We start from the raw sequence: 24,155 nt of genomic DNA, 5'->3' as shown, positions 1-24,155 counted from the left end.
ATAATATGACTTAACATTTTTATAGTCATTACTCTTGATCAGTTTCATGATGGAATTCCCACAGTGACTTCAATGGAATGGCTTGTATGGGATGATATTTGAGACTCAACCCTTTGGGACTAGACGTTCATTTTGAGCTGTTGAATGACGGTGAGGGCCAGCCAGTATATTTTCTTCACTGAGGATCAATCCCCATATGTATCCTTGGTTTGAATCCTTGTCTCTTTCTCTTCATATTCCTGAAGCAAGTTCCTAGGAAATACATTCACAATAGCGAGAGGTATTGACATCTTCCTGGCAAAAGTCTTAACTTATTCACAGGCCAAACTTCAGATCTCCTTATTACTAGCTGCCTGCAGAGCCCCCTGAATCAAAGTAGGGCTTATGAAGATGGACCTTGCATTTTAGCGCGCACTTAAAATACCCAACAGGCTGATCGCATGGGGAAAATAACTTTATTTACATGATACAATTACAAAGTCAGCACAACACAATGAGGGAGAGTATGGGTGCTGGTGCCTGATGGCCTGAAATCAAATCCTATCTGAAAGCCACGTGTACCTGGGAAGGTTAGTTACTTACCCTTCTGTTTCTCAGTTCCCTGGCCAGTGATACGGAAATATTAATAGGACCTGCTTATTTGTATTATGTTCTGAGGCTAAAAATTAGTCAATACAAAGCCTGAAGTAAAATGATGGGTACTTCATAAGTGCTACCTACATAAATGTTCAAATAGTAAATGCCTGGAAGAATAAGCAGGTTGTCTCCAGAAAGGGCACCCCTAGGAGGCTACAAACAGGAGGATACAGCCTACTTTTTCACATTCATGACATGAGTAAGGAGTTTTAGAGCTCATGGAAAGAATATTTCTTGTGATGCACTGTAGGGTGGGCAGAGTAGGGGCTGTGACCCGTATTTTATGGTTCAGGGCACTGAAATTTAGAGAGATTGAGTAACTTGCCCGAGTCACAACACTGATGAGTGATGGGTCTGAGGCAGGGGAGGGAGTTGATTCCCTGGGGATAGAGATTCCTGAACACATGCACGTGAGAGCATGCCCTGGATACACAAACCAAGAGCTCTCCTCACTCCCTTTCCCACATCCTCCTGCCCCAAGGATGCTGCAGGGAGACAGCTGGTACTCAGAGGAGGTGCCTGGCCCAAGAGAATGGCTCAAATCTGGACCCAACTCCTGGCTCTACGTTTCAATCCCTGACCCCAAATACAATGCCTTTCCCCCAAGTGAAGACCCCTGATGGATCGGGGTATCCAAATATGTGTGCATCTCCCCTCCCTTCCCCCTCAGCACTTGATTCTAGCAGCTGATTTGCAGTGAGACTTCCTGGTGGTCAGATGACCACCGTGAATGACCAGTAGCCTACTCGACTCCCTAACTGACTCAGAACCCAGGACATTCCAAACCAACTGCCCACATGACAGCTGCACGGAGAATTAGCATAGTCTTCAACTGACCAAACCTGGACGATGAGCAGTTAATATTCATTAGTTGGGAACAGGCTCTACTGGGCTGGTGTTTTGGTGGCTTAACAGATGAAGTTTACAGGCCCCCAGGGTCTCACTGACTAGAAACTGACCAATCGTCTGAGCAGCTTGGCCTAAGGCCTGGCTAAGAGCGGGCAGTGGCTGCACGGGCTCTGAGTGGGCACCTTCCCTGCCCAATCCTCCCTCAGCCAGATCCAGGCTCTGCTGTACAAACTACAGCCATCACTCCTGAATCTACTTACTGGTATTATTTCCACAGTACCTTCAATGGAGTGGTTAGTGGGGGTGCTATTTGTGTACCTACCCTGTTGTTTGGCCAGATGCTGATTCTGAGGTGTCTGAACCACCGCTGCAGATGGCCAGCAGATTATCTTGATCGCAGATGATATTCTTGTGCATCCTGTGTTTGATTCCTTTATAATCTTCCTTTTCTCCTTGGTACCCGAGTCATGATCCTGGAAAACACAACAAAAATTGAGAGAACTATTGATATGTTGCTGGGAGAAGACCACGCGGAGGTGTCAATTCATTCCCAGGTCACACGTCTGTTCTCTTTGCTCACCAGCCTCCTAGGGGAGTCAAGTGAATCAAAGCTGGGCTTGGGAAGAGGGTGTTGCAATGTGGTGTGCACTAAAAAGAGCCAGCGGGCTGGCTGCACGGGGACATGACTTTATTTAGTGAGATAATATAGAAAGGGAGCACAGCACAGTGACCGACAGAGTGGGGGCTGGTGCCTGATGTTCTGGATTCAAATCATACCAGAAGCCACATGAACCTGGGAAAGTTATGCAGACCCTCTGTCCTCAGTTCCTTGTTCTGTGATAATGGAAATGTTAACAGGGCCCACTTATTAGTATTACATGATGAAGCTTAATACAACAAATCAGGTAGACCCTGACGAAAAATGATGGGTACTTCATAAGTGCTACCTAAGTGTTCAAATATTAAATGTCTGGAAGAAGAAGCAAGAAATGTGGTAGTGCTGCCTCCAGAGAGGGGACCTGGATGCCACAGGGCAGGGGAGCGGGGAAGGTTTTGGGTGTGATGTTTTAAAGCTTGTGAAGAATATCTGTTATCATCTCCTGTGATCCCCACATCAGCCCCGTGGGGAACTCCCGGCAGGTGCTGTGATCCATATTTTATGGTACATGGCACTAAAATGTTGAGATTTTAAGTGATTTTCCCGGAGTTGCAAAGCTGATGACAGATGGATGTGGGACAGGAATGTAGTTGGTTCCCTGGGACAGAAATCCCTGAACCCCTGAATCCTCTAGATGGTCCCCTGGACTCCTGAGCCCAGGGCTCCCCTCCCACCATTCCCCCCAATCCTCCTGCCTGCCCCATGGTTGCTCCAGGGACAGGAGGGGTCTGAGCCAACAGGAGGGCCCATGCCTGACCTGCTGCCTCCCTTACAGGTTGATCCCTGACCCCACAGCGGTTCAATATCCCTGAAAGAAGGTCCCTTGAAGGATCAGGGGGTCCCATCTACGTCCCTCGTGCCTCAGCATCTTCACACACCGGGTGAGCCTCCTGGTGGTCTGACCAGCGGTCGGCTTGTCCCCACGTGGCTCAGAGCCCCAGTGTCTCCAAGCCAGCTGCCCACGTGGCACGTCTCTCACAAATTAGCTTGGTCTTCAACAACCAGCCCTGGATGCACAGTTAGTGCTGATTAATGAGGACAGTGCCCTGCTGGGCTGTGCTTGGTGGTTTAGCGGGTGAAGCTGGCGTGCCCCACTGTCGCCTGACTATTGATGTGAGAAACTGTCTGAGTAGCCTGGGCTACAGCCTGGCTGGGGAGGGGCCGTGGCTGCACTGGCTCAGAGGGCACACCTTCCCTGCTCATCCTTCCTCATCAAAATCCAGCCCCTACAAACTCCTCATCCATCCCTAGACCCTGCAGTGGCACAGGAGAGAGGCCCATGTCCTCCTGGAGGGACCCCTCCATAGCCCCACCCTAGAGACCCCACCCCAGGACTGTCTCTGAGGGTGACCCAGGCCCTCCTAATCTCTGTCACCAAATGTTCATTCCACTAACCCGATGGCATTGCCCCTTCTCTCCACGTTCCCAGGAAGCGCTCAAACACCCAGTGGTTCTGTCCACATCAACCGCTGGAAATACTGCCATGATATCCTACTTTCCTTCCTTTCTACGAACCTCTAGATTTAGACTGCTAGTATTTGCTTTTGGATTTTGACGTCAACATTCAGAAGTGTTTAGCCTGTAGTTTCTCCCGTCCTGTGATATCTGCTGCTGCTATGACAGTATTCTCCCGGTCCGATGACAGCAGTGTGGGCGTGTCCCCTCTGTATATGTTCTCTGGAAGAGCGTGTAGGAGACAGGCATCATTTCTCTCTTAAATGTTTGGTAGAAACCAGAGGAAGCCACCTGGGCCTGAAGTTTGTTTTGTGGAGAAAATTTTTTTTTGCATCTCTTTCTAATTGAAGTTTACTTGGTGTATTGTACAGGGCACAGATCTTAAGCATAGAGCTTTATGGTTTGTTGTAAATATAAACACATCTGTTACCAACACCCAGTTCAATATACGGGACGTCCCCAGCACCCTGGCAGCTCCCTGTAGAAGGGGAGAAGAATAAGTGCTAACTTATTTGGTTATAAGAATGAAATCAGTTACTCCATGTATATTCCAAGTGCAGTGATTTACACACAGATAACTCAAAATTAGTGTGGCAACACAATCAGAAAGCAGTGGAGGGCGCTGGAGGGCTGGGAGAACCCAGTCCCTTTGGGATTTCCGCTGTGGAGGTCTGGGGCCAGAGTAAGGAAGCTGAGAGGAGCTTCTCAGAAGCACCTGGGCTTTTACAGAGGGAAAAACTACTGCTCCCAGAGTGGAGCGCCCATTGTAATGCACTGAGCCCTCCCTTTGCTGAGGGTGCTTTTCTATACTTGTGTGTTATTTTACATAGAAATGTTTAAAAAATAAACCAAGTAGGAGATCAATTTTGCTTGATGTAAAAGTCTCCAGTGTTAAAAAGAAAACATATATCTAAATTTAATGCTAAATCTGTACAGTTCAGACAGGAAATAACCGGCACTAAATAGCTGACTCAGGAGAGGAGGAGCATAGAGGCGGCCCTCCTTCCTTGGCCTCGTGTCTCATTTAAGCTTCCAGACACTATACAAGCTCCATCCCCTCTGAGTCTCAGGCTGAGGCCTCCAGGTCACGTCTTCACAGGTGTCAGACCAGAACCTGCCACACAAAGGCAGGGACTGGAGTCAGTGGGGAGGTGGGCTCCCTGGGGTTGGTGTGTGGGACCCAGGGGGCTACTCAGACCCTGGAAGTGACTTCGGGCCCTGACATCCCCAGGGGTCACATCCCCAGGGCACTGGGGCCTGTTTGCTGCTCTTTGCCAAGGGTGTTCTGGTAGCAGAGAGACAGACATGTCCTACAGGGGCGATTTAACCTGGGCATTTGGCCGGGCGGCGTTCAAGTGACTGGTCCCCTGAACAGTGAAAGTGATGCAGAGGAAAGGGGAGGCTCTGGGGTTCCAGGGTGAAAAGTGTGGTTCCCTCCCACCTGGGCGCTGTGAGGAGTGGGAGGTCTGATGACACAGGTGGGAGCCTTGAACCTGTCCCTCCAGCCCTACTCAACCCAACCCATCAGGAGACCCGCACAGTGGAAATGAACAATTAATTGTTAAGTCACATTTTACTCACAATAATTTTTTTTTCTAACATTCCCACCAAGACTTGCTTGCTTCTTTCAATTTTGAAAAAGATTATTCAGTGGTAATAAAAAAAATAAGGTTTATGGCCTAAGTACTCCAATGTGAAAAGGTTATAGAAAACACTATGTAAAATATAATGAGGGCTTTCCTCATGGTGCAGTGGTTAAGAACCTGCCTGCCAATGCAGGGGACACAGGTTCGAGCCCTAGTCTGGGAAGATCCCACATGCAGAGCAACTATGCCCATGCGCCACAACTACTGAGCCTGTGCTCTAGAGCCTGCGAGCCACAACTACCAAGCCCACGAGCCACAACTACTGAAGCCCGTGTGCCTAGAGCCCGAGCTCTGCAACAAGAGAAGCCACCGCAATGAGAAGCCCGCACACCACAAGGAAGAGTAGCCCCTGCTTGCCACAACTAGAGAAAGCCCACGTGCAGCAACGAACACCCAACGCAGCCAATAAATAAATAAATTAAATAAATTTATTTTAAAAATAATAACAATAAAATAAAATAAAATATAATGAAATAGGGGCTTCCCTGGTGGGCCAGTGGCTAAGACTCCGTGCTCCCAATGCAGGGGGCCCAGGTTCGATCCCTGGTCAGGGAACTAGATCCCACATGCCCCAACTAAGAGCTTGTATGCCGCAACTAGGAGTCCTCAAGTCACAACTAAAGATCCCACGTGCTGCAACTAAAGATCCAACATGCCACAACCAAGACCTGATGCAGCCAAATAAATATTTTTAAAATAAATAGATAAAAATGAAATTAATCAAATATATAATTTTTAGACTTATTTACAAATTTGGAAATTAAAGAAACATAAGCAATTTATAATTCTGCCCCCTTACCCTATGCCAGATGAGTATGGCATTGAGTTTCCTTCCATTTTTGTGTGTGTGTGTTTTGTTTGTTTTTACATATGTATGAGATCTACAGAACCTCAGCCTGAGAAACGTTGCCATGAGGTGACTCAGGCCCTCTGCAGGGCTCTGTAGAGGCTGAGGGGCCCCCAGGGGTTGGCTCCCTCCCAGCTGGGTGTGGATCCTGCAGAGTCCCCTACTTGTTCCTGAGACTACTACGGGTAGACAGGGCTCTAAGCTGGCACAGGTGAGCTGTCCTGATTGCATGAGAAGGAGTCCCAGGTGCCTCTGTCCTCACCCTTTTCCTAGGAGGCCTGAAGGAGGGGGAGGGTCAGGGCCACGCCATGCTATCTCATCATATCCAATGTTAGCGGATCTAGCATTCAGCCGCTGAGTGGGGGATGCCCCCTGTTGCAGTTAAGGGGGTTGGTGGAGCAGAACTGGGTCCCGCACTACCAAGATATTAAATAAATCCTGGAAGACTCTTACAAACGTGTATGATGTGAACAACGCAGCCTGGAGTCAGGCACAGGTGGCCTTACAGTAACCTACAGCCCTCTCCTCCAAATGGAAGAGCCATTGGAGGGTTTAGCCCAGCAACCTTAAAAGTTTATGTGGAGTGGGTTATCGCTTCCAGGAAAGATGTTCTCAGAGCACCCTTCACTTGTCTGCATAGATTTTTTTACCATCCTCTTGTCTCCCTTGCATGCAATACTGGCCACTCCAGTGTGCCCCTCGGTTTTGCTGGTTCTACCAAAGTACCAGAAAGAAAGTTAGGAAGCAATGGAACCCATGTACCCTTATTTGCCTCCCCTCCACAGTTTACTTGTTTCATACTCCCATTTCCTCTTCTTGTTCCACTTTATCTCCTTCCTTCACTCTAATAGAGTCGGAGAGAATTTCTTGACAGCTGGAGAGAGAACGATGGCACGTATCAGAGGCGCCCAGGGCGGGACTACACCCATTGGTGGTAGCGGAGGGAGGGGGCGGGGCAGAGCCAGACACCCATTGGTGGTAGCGGTGGGAGGGGGCGGGGCAGAGCCAGACACCCATTGGTGGTAGCGGTGGGAGGGGGCGGGGCAGAGCCAGACTTCGCAGGTGGGGCTGCGGTGGCTCCAGCAGGGTGGGCCCAGTCCTTCTGACTCGACCTGCCTCCTGCCCCAGGGAGGGGGGCACTCAGGGCTGCTCCACAAGATTCAGTGATACAGACAGGGTGGTGGGCAGGCACTCTGGAGCCAGGGCAATGCTAAGAAAGTGGAGGAGGACGGCTGCAGAGCGTTTGTACAGATTTTATAGACGATCCCAGGACCTCAAGTGTCCTGGATGAGAACAGGCTCTTCTGGATGAGACTCATTAAAAAGAGGGAAGGAGGGGACGGGGAAGAGCTACATAGAGGAGTTTATGGATTAGAAAAAGAGAGAAAATGTAAAGGAGATGAAAGAGGCAGTAAGTTACATGCAGATTGCTGCCCTCCCATTCAGAGTCTTCACTGTCAGCAAAGGAGTGTTTTAGTGCCAGAGGACAGCAATGACGCTGGGGGTGGGGGCATGGGAAACGAGAGCTGAGAATCAGAGTCAAGGTCAGAACTCGGGGCCCCTTCTGTCCCCATCTCTCCTAGGGCCTTGATGGCTTCACCTCTGCAATGAGGGAGAGCGTCTAGGATCTCTAGGGCCCCTTTTCCAGCCCTCAGATTCTGTAACTATGACCAGGAAGCCACACCTGTGTCCTCCTGTGCCTCCAACAGCCAGTCACATCTCCACGGCTTTCTGTGCATAACACTGCCCTCCTCCCAGCTCCCTCCTCTTCCTTACTTCTTCCCTTCCTTGTCGGCTTAAAGTCCCTTCTCCTTGACAACCTCCACCAACCATATTGTTCTCCAACATATGGGAACATTGCAGGAACAATTGCGGGTATCCTGCCACTCTCCCTAATCAATCAATGGATCGATGAACCAATCCAACCAAATGCAGGAAGCACCTGTCATGGACCCAGGGTTTCGATGGCCCTCCTGGGAGAGAATGGCAGCCAATTCCACATACAACTTATCTGTCCTGTGCCTGAGGTGCTGACCTTAGTTACTTGCTAGATACTTAGTCCTCACAACAACCCTGTAAGTTTTCTAGCTTCTTAGAGGGGATGAACACAAGCTTAGAGGTAAAGTAACTTGTCTAAATTCTCTTGGTCTGCAAGTGATGCAACAAGGGTTCTCCAGCAGGAGGATATATGCCCACATGAGTAAACAGTACCTGCTAGATTTTCCCGGAGTCCTGGAAGGACTGGGGAGGAGGGGACCTGGGCCGGCCTGGAGGAAGGGCACAGGGTGGGCATGGCTGGGGTATGGGGGAGCAGGGGCAGCGCTCCCTGGCTGCAGCACTGGGTTCTGAGAGGAGAAGCGACCCCCTGGCCCTGTCTCCCAGATGTTCTGTCCTGGGGCAGGTCAGTCCCAGAGGACCAGGTCAGCAGGGCTATGAGGACAAGTGTGTGGGGCCAGCCCGGCAACCCTTGACAGCATCCTCGAGAACTCCTGCCAGCCACGGAGGGGCTCGAGGGGCAGCTGAACACGGGCCTCATTCCTGGTCCCAGGATTTGGGTTGTGGGTGAGGAGTGGAGGCGAGAAATGTGCTCCAGGGTGTGCCCCCCCCCACCTCTCCAGGAGGACCCAGGAACCCGTGCAGGAAGCTGGGAGGACATCATCTCTAACCTCCCCACCCCTGGGAGCGCCCTTAAACCAGGAGTCAACCTGAGGACAGGACATGAAGGTGCCGCCACAAGACCAGAATGTGCAGAGGGAGAGCATCTGCTTCTCACCCAGCACCGGGATCACACACGAAGAACTGTGTCTCCAGGTTCAAGTGTTCGTGAGGGAACACTTGATGGCCTCATCCCAGATGGCCTCATCCCAGCTCAATCCCCAAACCCCAACGCAATAACACTTGTGCTTTATTCCCAAGAGATGCCAATCAAACGTAAGCAAAGGCTTTACTTTGGCAAAGGCAGAAAAGACCAATTCTTATGGGAAAGATAATCTTAAATAGCAAAAGAGGGGCTTCCCTGGTGGCGCAGTGGTTGAGAGTCCGCCTGCCGATGCAGGGGACACGGGTTCGTGCCCCGGTCCGTGAAGAGCCCACATGCCGCGGAGCAGCTGGGCCCGTGAGCCAAGGCCGCTGAGCGTGCGTGTCTGGAGCCTGTGCTCCGTAACGGGAGAGGCCACAACAGTGGGAGGCCCGCGTACCAAAAAAAAAAAAAAAAAAAAAAAAAAATAGCAAAAGACATTTGAATGCCGTAGGCTTAGTATCTCCCACTATTATGTCATTAATATAGGCAAAGAGCAAAACAAGCCCACACACATATTTCCTTCTTCTTTCTTCTTTCATATCCCTCTTCCTCAGTCTCCAAAGGGGCATGTGTAACCTGATTGCTGCTGGGGACCCTCGCCTGTTGGATCCTACCTGAGCGTCGGTCCCTACCTGGAGAGATTTCATCCTGGCTTGAGTCAGGTATGCTCTCCACAAGCCATTCTTTAGAGACACAAACATGAGCGATAAAGTTATTAGAGAAAGTGGCTCACCCGTGCCTCCCCCTCCAGTGGAGGCCATGCTGGCTCACTCAGCGTCACCCGGCTCTTTCCTCTGGGTTCTCAGCCTTCCCTGGGCTCCCTGGAGCCAGAGCGCTTCACCAAGACATCGATCACAGCTGCAAACCCTCACCGAGAGAGAGGCTCCGCCTTCAACTTGTCACTTCCCCGTTTCCACCAGATCCTTCTAGCTCTAGCTTCCAGTCTCATTAGCCTGCAAATCCAACTGTGATGCACATGCTTTGGGTTAAATGACTTCAAGGAACAGATCCAGTGGTGGGTGGCTGCCCAAGAGAATGTTCTGTGCGGATGGAAATGTTCTCTATTGATTGGGCCCTTGAAATGGGGCTAGTGTGATGGGGGACTGAATGTTTCATTTGATTTGTTTTCATTAATTTAAATATGAGCAGGCACCTCTGACTTGTGGCCACCATGGGACAGTGCAATACTAGAGATCAGAAGATGAGGAAGACATAAGCTCCCCTCCCCTGGTTGCTCCTTGCTTTGGAGTAGTTAGATGGCCTGATCTGACCAAGCATTTGTAGGTTCTTGCTGGGCTCATGTACACGTGCCAGGCACTAAGTGAGGCCCTGGGGACACAGACAGTAAGGTCAACACCCAGGTCCTAGAGGATTCCCAGCAGGGGCCCCACCTGTCAGCAGAGATGAAGAGCAAGGCCGGGCACACCTGTGCTAGATGTAATCAGAACAGCAGGGGTCAGGGGTGAGGGAGGGATGCTTCAGGGGCCCACCCGTCTCATTCCTGATCTGGATTAGAACCTGGGAAGGCCCCTGGCTTGGTGTGGACCCAGCAGGCCTGGACAAGCTGAGGAGGGACCCTCTCCACCCCTGAACTGGATCCCAGTCCGGGGTGGGGGGGATGTACAGTAGACATTTATGCGGCCTAACACGGGTTGTCCAGGGCTGACCACTGGGGTGAGAACTGATGAGGAAGATACAGGCAGTGCCCTTGCAGTGGTCACCTACATCCAAGGTTCCTGTCCCCACGAGTGGGAGGACAGAGTTTGGGCAGGAGAATTCCAAGACAATTTTGAAGGAACTCTCAAACTGATGCCTCTCGGTCATAGAGAAGAGTAGGAAGGACCACCTCGACTCTGGGATCAGCCCCCATCTCTTTCCTGAACTCCCCTGGGGCCCATGCCTGTCTCATCTCCTTTGCAACTAGAATGTTCTACAGCTGCCCTGGCCACGCAGTGTGAAGGCTCTTCAGTTTAAATGTGTTTCTGAGCCAGACAACACTTGGCCAACAGTGTGTAGACAAGGACTGCTTGTCAGGCAACTTCCAGAAACAGGTGGAAACTAGAAACTTGTCCTTCCTGGCCCCAGGCAGAAGAGGCCTGAGGAATTCCGTGTCTCTGGCCCGAGCCTGTATTCTGACCCATCCCTGTGGACTCATCTCCTGGCCAATCCCAGCTGGAACCTGGATGAGGCCAGCTCTGCCCGCGAAAGCCAGCATGTTTTTTTTCTTCAGCCAGTGAGTGATTCCAGACTGCGTCCCACTTTCCCTTCTCGAGCCCTTGTTCTGCAATTGCAAAGAAAACACAATGAGGACCTGTTCACACAGGTCTTCATTCTGTTCTCTTCGTGACTTTAGGAAACCAGATGGGAAGCTGTGGTCAGGTCAGAGGTCCCCAAAACAAGGGTAGAGGACACCTTTGGGAAAGGCACAAGCTTTCCTGAAGGATGTTGTCTCTCGAGTCCAGTTTGGTCGGCGATGCCAAAGTTCTTCATCCAAGGAGGAATATTGCTGCCAAGTGAAAGTTCCCCCACCGTGTAGTTTATGACTGATGCCGTCATTTGTAAATGCCCTCTTGGATCAGTTATCAGTCGGTAAGAGACTCTCACTCAATACTCCCCTTCCCTGCCCACCATGGAAATGGTATATATCATCCCTAATGTACCTGGTCAGCTTTCAAATTTGAGTGAAAAGGAAAGAAACCAAGAAAGCAGCGTTTCTATCAAAGAGAGGCGAGCTTGCCTTGGCTCTAGATGGGGCCTCTTCCTCTGCTCTGTCACTGGGAAGTTCCTCTAACAGGTCCTGCGTGGGGTCGGGGGGTGGGGGGTGTCTAAGAGAACCCACAGTGACCATCGGGACATTGGTGGTGCCTCTCAGAAATTACTCAGGGGGCTTTGCTAGATGTGGACCCAGGGTGGGGGGTTGTGGATATAGTTGGTTAAGAAGCATGGACCAAGGTGCTGCTGGGCCATGCTTCTTGGTGAATTGAAGGAAGTCAAAGGAGAGGAACATGAAAGAAATGAGAAACAGAGCCCTTGGTTTGGCTTTGTTGCTCAAGGTGACCTAAAGCAATGGGAATGAATCAGTCTACGAGTGGTCCTGGCCTGCAGGCTGCGATTCAATGGCGTGGTCCCCATCACCCCTCCTGCCCATTCGGAAGCTTATGTCGATGGCCACTGTCTTTCTGACCTCTTCCAAGGCCATTTCAGTCCCCACGATGCAACGATGGTGCAATGACACGGGCCATCTCTGGCACGGCATCTCACACTCGTTTAAAAGACTTCTCTTGGTGGGAGGGATTTAATTGTAGGCAGTGCATTCTACTGTTCTTGAGAATCCTCTGCCATGAAGACACTCAAAATCAGAAGATATGAGAACACTGACATACTGCCACTTAAAAATAACCCATGGGACTTCCCTGGTGGCACAGTGGTTAAGACTCTGTGCTCCCAATGCAGGGGGACCCGGGTTTGATCCCTGGTCAGGTGACTGGATCCCACATGCATGTCGCAACTAAGAGTTCGCATGCCACAACTAAGGAGCCCGCGAGCTGCAACTAAGGAGCCTGCCTGCTGCAACTAAGCCCTGGTGCAACCAAATAAATAAATAAATATTTTTAAAAAATAACCCTTATTAGCCATATGTTATTTTTACCTCCAGTCTTCCTTTTCTTTGTCACATGTGTGTATTCATTGAGAGAGATGTCTATCCTTGCTTGGGTAGCAGTCCGGAGGTGGGCTAGTCCACTCTGGAGGGGAGATGGGGGTGAGCATCAATGCTCTACAACATGGCTGTGCCAGAGAGCTGTGGCAAGGGGGATGGGCACCAGGCACCTTGAGTTCTTACTTGTCACTGTCCCCAGGGTGCATAGCTCAAGGATTTCAGGATTTCTAGGGTTCCCAGAGATAATGCTGCCAAATGCACCAAACTTATCTGTGTTGGGCCAGCTTCTAAGGAGCGATGACCCAGAAGTGGCAGAAGGTGACCCAGTTGTCCTAGGCGCCGCCTTCCGTGCTCAGCATCTATGAGCGACCAGAAGCACGTGGGCTCTCGGCGTGCTTTTCACACTAACGACGACGCCCAAGCCTGCGTAAGACGCGCCTGTAGCGACTGTTGGGAAAGCGCCACTGAAAGACCCAAAGCCTCTCTGGGATTGCAGGCTTGGTGCACTGGGACTGGAACAGTCCCCCCTGTGTCGCTTGGCCCTACATTCTTCTTCTTTATTAGGAGAACCTCTCCCTGGTCTGCGTGTGCACTGAACCTCCTCCTCGTGTTGCTTACCTGTGTGGCCATATGGCACCTGGCCAGCCCCACTGGCATATGTGCGGTCCACTGCTCCATGACAGCCATCAGGAGGGACATTTCAAGTAAACGAGTTTCTCAGTGAAGTCCAGGCACACAGGACATGTGCTTACTTCTTCAAAGTGTTCAGCCATGGTGGCTGCCTGGAGGGGTATCCTGATATATCCTAAACAGCACCATTCTACTTTGTCTCTGAATCTGACTAGATATCTGACTAGGTATCTACCTCATGTAAGTGGAATCATACAGTACTTGTCCTTTTGTGACTGGCTTCTTTCACTTAGCATAAGGTCCTCAAGGTTCATCTGTATTGTAGCATATGTCAGGATTTCCTTCCTTTTTAAAGCTGAATAATAATATCCCATTGTATGGATAGACCCATTTTGCTTATCCATTCCTCTGTCAGTGGACACTTGGGTTGCCTCTACATTTTAGCTATCGAAAATAATGCTGTTATGAACACGGGTGGACAAATATCTCTTCAAGACCCTACCTTGAATTCTTTTGGGTAGATACCCAGAAGTGGAATTGCTGGATCACATGATAATTCTATTTTTAATCTTTTGAGAAACTGCCATCCTGTTTCCTGTAATGGTTGCACCAATTTACATTCCCTTCAACAGTGCACAAGGGCTCTAATTTCTCTCCAATTTTGCCAACACTCTTCTGTATTTTAATATTTAATATCTCAATATATGTGTGATGGTATCTCATTGTGGTTTTGATTTGTATCTTCCTCATGATTACTGATGCGGAGCATTTTTGCAGGCACTTATCGGCCATTTGTGTATCTTCTTTGGAGAAATGCCTATTCCAGTCTTTTACGCATTTTTAAAGTCAGGTTGTTTGTTTGCAGTTGAGTTGTGAGAGTTCTCTATATATTCTGGATATTAACCCCTTTTCAGATATATGCTTTGCAATATTTTTTTTTCCATTCGTGGGTTGTCCATCATTAGGCTGAGGTGGAAGATATGTCCAGACTCACCTCCAGCTACCCTACAAGTCCTCTTTGGCTGAGACATTAACCCAGAGCAGGGCTGAGAAGTTAAAGGGGGAGGGGCTACAATCTCCCATCTTCCAGATCAGAAAATTACACACATCTTGAATCTCCTTAAAAAACATATTGAAGGGACTTCCCTGGTGGTGCAGTGGTTAAGAATCCACCTGCCAATGCAGGGGACATGGGTTCGATCCCTGGGCGAGGAGGATCCCACATGCCGTGGAGCAACTAAGCCCGTGCACCACAACTACTGAGCCTGCGCCCTAGAGCCCGCGAGCCACAACTACTGAGCCCACGTGCCACAACTACTAAAGACTGCGTACCTAGAGCCAGTGCTCTGCAACAAGAGAAGCCACTGCAAAGAGAAGCCCACGCACCGCAATGAAGAGTAGCCCCTGCTCTCCACAACTAGAGAAAGCCCGCGCACAGCAACAAAGACCCATTGCAGCAAAAAAAAAAAAAATTAAAAAATATATATTTGAAAAAAGAAAACAAAAATGGTGAAATAAACGTAAATCATATATTTTTAACTTAATGTATCTAAAATGTTGAAATTTTTACAAATGTGGCCACATTGGTAGGGCTCAGTGGTCACACGGAGCCAGTCACTAGCATATTAGGCGGGTGACAAAGTTGCATACATATTGCCAGGTATAGAGTTGGTACTCAGTAATGGTTTAGTTATCAATGTCTAAATTCTAGCCACCCTTTTTAGAACTTGAGAAAATTTAAAAAAACAACATTTTTTGGAAGGCTTCCTCCTTGGCTTGCAGACGGCTGTCTTCTCTCTGTGTCCTCACATGGTCTTTCCTCTGGACTTGTGCACATTTGGTTTCTCTCTGTATGTCTTAATCTCTTCCCATAAGGACACTAGTCAGATTGAATTAGGGCTCACCTAATGGCCTCATGTGAACTGAATCCCCTCTTTAAAGGCCTTCTCTCCAAATACAGTTTCATCCTGAGATACCGGGGGTTAGGGCTTCGAACATATGAATTTGGTGGGGCCGGCAGGGGGGACACCATTCAGCCCATAGCAGAATATAAACTGCTATAAATTTTCATTGTCTTGTGAGGACCATGTAGTTACGATAGCTAGTGGTCAAGAGGCAGGAGTTTTTACAAAACTGAGCCGTCACCGGATCAGATGGGTCCTCGCTTTCTGGTGAGCATTTCAGAAAGTAGAATCTAGGAGGCAGGAAACCCGGGATCAGAACAGGAAAGAGCCAAATCCTTTCATAGACTTCGACATAGCGCCACCTAGCGGGTAGCTGTGAGATGGCTGGAGCCTTTTATGATTACTTCATTAATGAAATGTTAAATATGTCTGCAACTGTCACTCAGGAACTAAAACCTGTCCATGTTTTTTTATATATGAAGAAAGAAGGTCAAAATACGTGGGGAAGTGTCTAAAAACAACAACAAATTCTCAAATTTCATTGAGTGTTCTGATATGGATGTTTAAAATATGTACAATTTATGAACTGCCATTATGACCTCATATTTTGAATCTCAAAACTATTTCAAATCAGCTTCATGATTTTTGCTACATCTTCACTCTTACATTTTAATGCACAGTAAAACAAGGTGGCAATTTGCAATATCTTCTTTCTAGTCATTGACTGACAATAAAATCAAGACAAAGAATCGGTCTCGTAGGATGGGAATTAAGCACAGCCAAATCCCATCTCACCTTCCCTTGGTACCACGTGATTCCTTAGCAAATAGGTTGTGTGTCCATCAGACTGGACCCACATATTCGAAATAGTTTAGCTGAAGTGAGAATTTACATCAGGTATTAGTGAAGGGTCAATATTAATTAGCAAAGCTGAATGTTTTAATCTTAAAAATGTATGAGTCAGAGTAAATGAGAATTTTACCTACCATTGTGTGGTTCACACATTAAGCATGACATATTTACAAATATATATGAAGTAATATTACTGAATTGTAATTAACTAATGCAAGTGCAATTCATTTAAAATGTTGAGTAAAAATGCTTGTGATATTTACTTCAATAAAGAAAGTTTGTGGTAACTTCTTTGTCTTTAGTAAAAATCTCATTTTTGCTAGAATTAAATCAAAATACAATCAGATTAAAGAGGCCTGGTATGAATAGGGTGGGAAGAGATCTTTCATTATAAAAGCTCCTTATAGAAGATATGGTATATACATACAATGGAATATTACTCAGCCATAGAGAATGAAATTCTGTCATTTGCAACAATTGGATGGATCTAGAGGGTATTTATTATGCTTAATAAATAAGTCAGACAGAGAAAGAGAAATACTGTATGATATCACTTATATGTGGAACTAAACAATAATACAAATGAATGTATATAGCAAATCAGAAACAGGCTCAAAATATAGAAAACAAACTAGTGGTTACCAGTGGGGAGAGGGAAGGGGGGAGGAGGGTATGGGATTAAGGGATTAAGAAATACAAACTATTATGTATAGAATAGATAACTTTTAATGGAGTATAATCTGTAAGAATATGGAATCAGTATGCTGTACACCTGAAACTAATATTGTAAATTAACTATACTTCAATAAAAAAAATCAATTTTCACAACCTCAGCAAAGTTTTACAGATTTTACCCTGTACAAGTCCTATACAAGTCTCATTAAATTTGTAACTAAGAGCTGAATCACCTTCAGAAGGAGTTGGAGGTCAGAGGAGGATCTAGTAGAGAGGCAAGTCCAATCTTATGTAATTTCTTTTTTGCTTCTCAGTTTTCTACAAAAGGTAAATATGACAGAACAAAGTTTGGGGAATGGAGTAATTTATTAATACAGCAAGTATTGTCTGAGGCCAACTCAATCCCAGACCTAGTGTGTACACTTAGGGACCCTTGGGCCCTCTGCTCTGGGAGCTGTAGGCAGGACTAGGTTTCAACAGCCAGGCTGGAGAGATGATGCTCTTTCTTCCTTAATCAGAGCCTAGCTTGGAGTCCTCTACGAGATGGTGAACCGAGTTTCCCCCATTGACTGATTCAACCTCTCAGCTGCTGCTGGGGATCTGAGCCACAGCCGAGTCGGACCAGCTGGCGGAAGTTGGAGGATCTCTGAGTCTAGACCAGGATGTCCAGGAGAATGTAACCCACATATCTAATTATAAATTTTCTAGTAGCCACATTAAACTAGAGTGAAAGGAAGCAAGTCAAAATAATTTTATTTGGTAAAATGTTATTTCAATGAGTCATCTATGTTTAAAAGATCTTAAAATGAAATAGTTGACATCACTTTTCTTATAACCTCTTCAAAATCTAGTTTTGAAGCATTTTACGCTCACTGCACATCTCAATTCAGATAAGACACATTTCAGGTCCTCAGCGGCCACGTGGGGCTGGTGGCTACAGTACTGGGCAGCCCAGGTCTAGTGACCTTCATGGATTTTCCTGGAGATGGATCTTGGCATCATCTCCTTTTAGAACATTAGCAGTGGATCTCCTGGTACCCCACAGGCCTCTGAGGATGCAGAGGCCTCAGAAAAGCAGGACGCCCAGAAGTTAAGAGTACCCGGCTGGACAGCAAGACTGGTTCCAGCTCCAGCTCTTCTATCTCTTCTTAAGTCCCCACCCTCAAACCTCTGATTTCATTTCCTTCTCAGTTAATACTCTGATTAGAGAAGCAGTAACAGTCTGAGAAAACATCTTACAAACAGAAAGTGCCCGTGAAGAAGTGGTTGTAACTCCTGTTACCTCTCCTCCTTGGCAGCTTCCCCCCTTGCATTCCATCAGCTCGGACCGCATCTGTCAGAAGCCCTTCCTGACAGCCCCAGGCTTTGGAATCGTAAGTGTGCAAACTAAGTAAAATAATTCAAAAATATTTTACTGTTTAAGCGTTATCCCTGTAAGTAGGATAAAGATTTGGAGAGACAGTCAATAGGAGACAAAAGACCTGAAAGCAGTTTCTCGGTGGGAGCCTCTTGGAAACCCACGGGGAGGCGGATGGTTGTTACGGGGACTGGGGCCACTGATTGGCCTGGAGGTGCTGTGGGGGACGGGCACGAGAAATCCTGCAAAGCGCCAGCTGAAAGGGTCAGCATATGTTTTCTCAAGGAGCCAGAGCACGTGTTTTAGGCTTGCGGGCCATATGGGATCTGCCACGGCTACTTAATGCTGTATATTGGGAGAAACTTCTAGAGCATGTATCAGAGAGAGACGGTACAGGTGAGAGTGTGCGAGTGCGTGTGAGAGAGAGTGAATGAGAGGTGAGGGGCTCGTGTGCGTCATTAGTGTGTCCTGCGAGAGTGAGAAGGTCGAAGACTGACACATGTGTCCGGTGCTGGGGTTCCAGCAGCAGCCTGGGCGCCGGACCAGAAAGTGCTCTGGGCCCTAGGCCGCGGACCGCGGTCTCTGGCGCCATCTGCAGGAGGCAATATATAAATGCGTCTTTAAGGAACGAACTTAATTAACATTCAATGATGGCGGGGTCACCACAAACCAGGTGCTCAGTATTTTAAGGGCCTAACAGGGGGCAGCTGTCCTTAAATAGTGTCACGTTTCAACCCCTAAATGATGTGTCGTGCTAGTGTTCTAGTGGTTTCTTTATGTCGTCTCCATTTCAACGAATGAGGAAGTTGAGGAAAGTCTGGTTTTTAAGCCTTGCACGGGATTAAGCAGAACTGCGACGTTTTATTTTGCCCTTCTCTGCTTCTTTTAAAAGAAATGGAGTGAAGGCTCAGAGGCATAAAATAAACCCATGTAATTCAGTGAAATGGAGCGCCTGATCTGAATAGATAAATAAGTGGCCACCCAGATAAATTGTGAACGACCCAGATCTGGAAGCCGGAGGGGTCTGCCTGCCCCATTTTTGATCATCTCAGCAGCCCCACCCTGAACGGTCCTTCAGCCTGGATCTCCACGCCCTCTAGGGACTACATGCAAATGCCTAGACGTGGGTGGCTGAGGTCCCTCCCCCAGGGACAAACACAGGAAGTGTTTTCGGGATGCCCAAGTATAAGGGCTGGTACATTTGACTGCCAGAGACCGCACCCCCTTCATCTGGTAGCAGCCTGATTTCCTCCTGGGTGCATAAGGACCTTTAAGATTGACTCTCTTAACGCCTTTCATATATACCATATCGCAGTTTTGATCATTATAACTATCATGTTGTACATTACATCCCTTGTACTTATTTATCTTATAACCGGAATTACAGGTTTTGAAGCAGAAGGGAGGGCAGTGTAGGTGCATCTTCTCCTAAAAACATTGGCTGCATATGAATTGAAACTGTTGTAATTTCAAATAATCTTGTAAGGAGCAGGGTCAAGTCTTAGGTCTTAGTAGACACATATGTTTACTGAACTGAGCAGAGATGGTGTCACCTTAGTCCTGGACTGTGGTGTGTGTTCAGAAAGTAGAATGGAGCCCTGGAACCTGCATCAGAATAGGAATAGAATAGGAATACCATTCCCTTCGTAAATGGTGATATAACGACCCCTGAGGGTAGCTGCTCATTTTAGCACAAATTTATTAGTCAAAGGGTCATTTATTATGTTCAAAGGGTCTGCAGTTGTCACTAACACCTGTGCAGGATCTTTGACACACACACCATCAGATTGCATTGAAAGTGCCCAGTAATTTCTAAAGAGATTAAATAATTATTGCAATTTGTGAACTGCCCTTATGGCCTATTCATTTCTATGAGTTTTAAAAATATTGAAAATCAGCTTCATTATTTTTGATCATTAAATTTTTTTACATTTAATCAAGGGGTAAAACAAGACAACGAGATTCCTTCTTTCTACTCATTGTTTGGAAATGAAGCCAAGGAAAAGAATCAGATCGCAATAAAACATTTTCAGATTCCATCTCACTTTACTTTAGATCACAATACAACATGATTATTTGGAAAACATGCCTACATGGTCCATGTAAACATGGACCTACATTTTCTTTTCTTCTTTTTTTTTTTTTTTTTTTTTGCGGTATGAGGACCTCTCACCGTTGTGGCCTCTCCCGCTGCGGAGCACAGGTTCCGGACGCGCAGGCTCAGCGGCCATGGCTCACGGGCCCAGCCGCTCCACGGCATGTGGGATCTTCCTGGACCGGGGCACGAACCCGTGTCCCCTGCATCGGCAGGCGGACTCTCAACCACTGCGCCACCAGGGAAGCCCCATGGACCTACATTTCTACTGTAGCTAAAGCAAGTGAAAATTTATATCATGAATGAACAATGGAGTGAATAATAACAACACTGAACTTTTAAAATCTTTTAAAAAAATTATTGAAGTCTAATTGATTTACAATGTTGTGTTAATTTCTGCTGTACAGCGAAGAGATTCAGTTATACATATACATGCATTCTTTTTCGGATTCTTTTTCATTATGGCTTATCATAGGATACTGAATATAGTTCCCTGTGCTATACAATAGGACCTTGTCGTTTATCCATTCTCTGTATAATAGTTTGCATCTGCTAATCCCAAACTCTCAATCCATCCCTCCCCAACACCTCCCTCTTGGCAACCACAAGTCCGTTCTCTATGTCTGTGAGTCTGTTTCTGTTTCATAGATAAGTTCATTTGTGTCATATTTTAGATTCCATATATAAGTGATATCATATAGTATTTGTCTTTCTCTTTCTGACTTACTTCATTTAGTATGATAATCTCTAGGTCCATCAATGTTGCTGCAAATGGCATTATTTCATTCTTTTTTGTGGCTGAGTAATATTCCATTGTGTGTGTGTGCGTGTGTGTGTGTGTGTGTGTGTGTATACACACACCACATCTTTATCCATTCATCTGTTGATGGACATTTAGGTTGTTTCCATGTCTTGGCTATTGTAAATAGTGCTGCAAAGAACATTGGGGTGCGTGTATCATTTTGAATTATAATTTTGTCCATATATATGCCCAGGAGTGGGGTTGCTGGATCATATGGCAATTCTGTTTTTTTTGAGGAACCTCCATACTGTTCTCCATAGTGGCTGTATCAATTTACATCCCCACCAACAGTGTAGGAGGGTTCCCTTTTCTCCACATCCTCTCCAGCATTTATTGTTTGTAGATTTTTTGATGATGGCCATTCTGACCAGTGTGAGGTGGTAACTCATTGTAGTTTTGATTTGCATTTCTCTAATGATTAGTGATGTTGAGCAGCTTTTCATGTGCCAGTTGGCCATCTGTATGTCTTCTTTGGAGAAATGTCTATTTAGGTCTTCTGCCCATTTTTCAATTGGGTTGTTTGTTTTTTTGTTATTGAGTTGTATGAACTGTTTGGATATTTTGGAAATTAATCCCTTGTCAGTCACATCATTTGCAAATATTTTCTCCCATTCCGTAGGTTTCTTTTCATTTTGTTTATGGTTTCCTTTGCTGTATAAAAACTTGTCTTATTAAGCCCCATTTGTTTATTTTTGCTTTTACTTCTATTGCCTTGGGAGACTGACCTAACAAACCATTGATACGATTTATGTGATAATGAACTTTTTAAATCTTAAAAAGCCATCAAGTGAAGTTAAAATGAGAGTTGTTTTTTTTTTTAAAAACCCACTATTGCACTGGCTAAAGATTAAGCATGAAATATTTACACACACATATACAAACACACATATATGTATCTAATGTTATATTTATATTGTGCTTATATATATATTTATACAGTAATAATTATATATGTGCATGCAACAATAAAGTAGAATGTCTAGATTTAATTTTGTTTATAATGTAAACCTCTTCCTCAAGGTCAAAGCAACATCAATAAACACTGGACAAAAGCAATACATGGTGAGATTGGTGAACACTCAGAAAAGAAACTTCTGAAAATGTAATTTTAATATATTCAATATTGTTTAAAAATGTAACACAATTTGGAAATTTTATTTCTTAAATAACATTATCAAAATAATGTGTACATAATACAAAAGACTAAAAAAGGTCAATTTGGGCTCTTGGTAAAACAAAGCAATCGTTATCCACAGTGAATTTTAAGCGATGATGCCATCAATATTTCCATCATTCACAAAATTAATTATAGTAGTAACCAACATCTGAAAAATTGGCACACCTGCTGTCTGATGCTCCTGCCCCCAGGTGTCGACCTCACAGCCCACCCACTGCCTGGATCACCCCTGGCTCCGTGCAGGTGGGGCCTGGTAGCGCCTCACCCTCTGGCCTCCCATCAACCCTCCACCGGCTGCCTCAGAATCATGGACACTCACCCACAGCTCCCACGTGTCCTGACCTGATTCTCTGCAGGTTCCACCCTCTGCTTCCATCACCGGAGTTGGCGTCTCCTTGGTTACACTGCTGCCTTGCTGGACCTCTCTGCTGGGGACTGTGCTCTTTCAGCATCTTGCTTAGGGTCATACATGGATTCACTGCAGGGACGCAATAGCTGCCGGGCCTACCCCGTCATTGCTCCAAGACTTCAGCTCCTTGCTCTCTGTTAACTTTCCCCCAGACCATGACTATCTTCATCCTGGTCTCAGCACCCAGCCACCCCCGCCACGCAAGGTGCTCATCAGCGCAGCTGCTGGGAGCGCCGCAGGCAAATACCGTACATCCTTCCACAGGCCACAGAATAGCGTCCTCGCGCCACCTCGTGGACATACTGTGCATTTGCCCATTAGCGCGGTCATCAGGGTCCTCCTATTCCCTACAAGTTAACATCTACAGGATTAATAAACAGGGGACTACCCTGGCGGTCCAGTGGTTAAGAGTCCACGCTCATAATGCAGGAGCCGTGGGTTCGATCCCTGGTCAGGGAACTAAGATACACCATGCTGCGTAGCGGGGCCAAAAGGTAAAAAACAAAAAAACCAGCCTGTATTGTTTTCACTCTTCCAGAGACATCCACATGCCCTCCTTTCAGCCCAGAGATGAGTGTGTTTGGATCAACGAAAACTGAAAGCCCAGCTCACTGGTTGCATGCTGTATAAACTTGTTCTTATATTGAGATAAATTATTTCCACTGTCTTTTGTTTTTACACTTGAAATTTAGCCCCCACCTCACAGAACACGGGTCACAGTTTTCAGCTAGAGATGCGTCTTTTTCAGTTTTTCTTAATTAGATAATACAGGAGCGCTGGGCTCTGTCTTTACAATGACCAAAGAATTCAGCAAAAAGCAAACACCGGGTGGATTACTTTCTAGATGCAATACAATTTAATCCAACCATTTAGAATTAACCTGCCCTCTTACAGACCATCTCCCCGAGTCTTTATTCCCATTGCTAAAACATTGAATCTGTAAGAGTCATCGAATCACGTGATTTCTTTTTGATATTAAAATTTTTAAAAAATTTTGTTGATGTATAGTTGATTTACAATGTTGTGTTAATTTCTACTGTATGGAAAAGTGGTTCATATATATATATACACACACACACATATATATATACATATATATACACACACACATTCTTTTTCGTATTCTTTTACTTTATGGTTTTTCACACGATATTGAATATAGTTCCCTGTGCTATACAGTAGGACCTTGTTTATCCATCCTATATATAATAGTTTGCATCTGCTAATCTCAAACTCCCAGTCCATCCCTCCTTTACCCCCCTACCCCTTGGCAACCACAAGTCTGTTCTCTGTGTCTGCTAATCACATGATAAATCATTATCAAGTAGGACCAAAATTCGGTCTTACAAAAAATGTATACAAAGAAAGAAAAGATACTTAATTTATGTACATTTTTAGGTGGGGAAAAACAGTAAGATTATGTTCAAGTTGTTTGTAATTTGAAAACAAAACTGTTATTTCACAAATTAAGCACAATTTAATCAGTCAGATTAATCAGACCAGTTTCTTCCATGATATCTGGAGATTCACTGTTCCTCTTTATTTTGCTTAAGGCCTCACGTCCCACATAGTATGGAAAATACTCTTCCATTTAGTTCCACATCCTCCTCCTGTCCATGGACACCTACTGGCGTCCAGCAATGGTGCCTCTGTCCCCACATTGCCATCTGCAGAGATATCCCATCTCCCACAAACTACAAAGCATT

At 46.3% G+C, this 24,155-nt stretch overlaps 1 long non-coding RNA gene across 1 annotated transcript; it reads right to left on the bottom strand.

Moving 5' to 3' along the window:
* Positions 1-130: 130 nt before the first annotated feature.
* On the bottom strand, positions 131-22,668 carry LOC136792751 (uncharacterized). Its single transcript, XR_010837091.1, has 3 exons — positions 22,360-22,668; positions 1,808-1,958; positions 131-252 (listed from the first exon to the last, which is right to left on the bottom strand). It is a non-coding gene; the product is annotated as an uncharacterized lncRNA (long non-coding RNA).
* Positions 22,669-24,155: the final 1,487 nt, after the last annotated feature.

Source organism: Kogia breviceps, chromosome 15 (genome assembly GCF_026419965.1).
Source record: "Kogia breviceps isolate mKogBre1 chromosome 15, mKogBre1 haplotype 1, whole genome shotgun sequence".
Classification (NCBI taxonomy): Eukaryota; Metazoa; Chordata; class Mammalia; order Artiodactyla; family Physeteridae; genus Kogia; species Kogia breviceps.
This window is presented reverse-complemented; position numbering and strand designations above follow the sequence as displayed.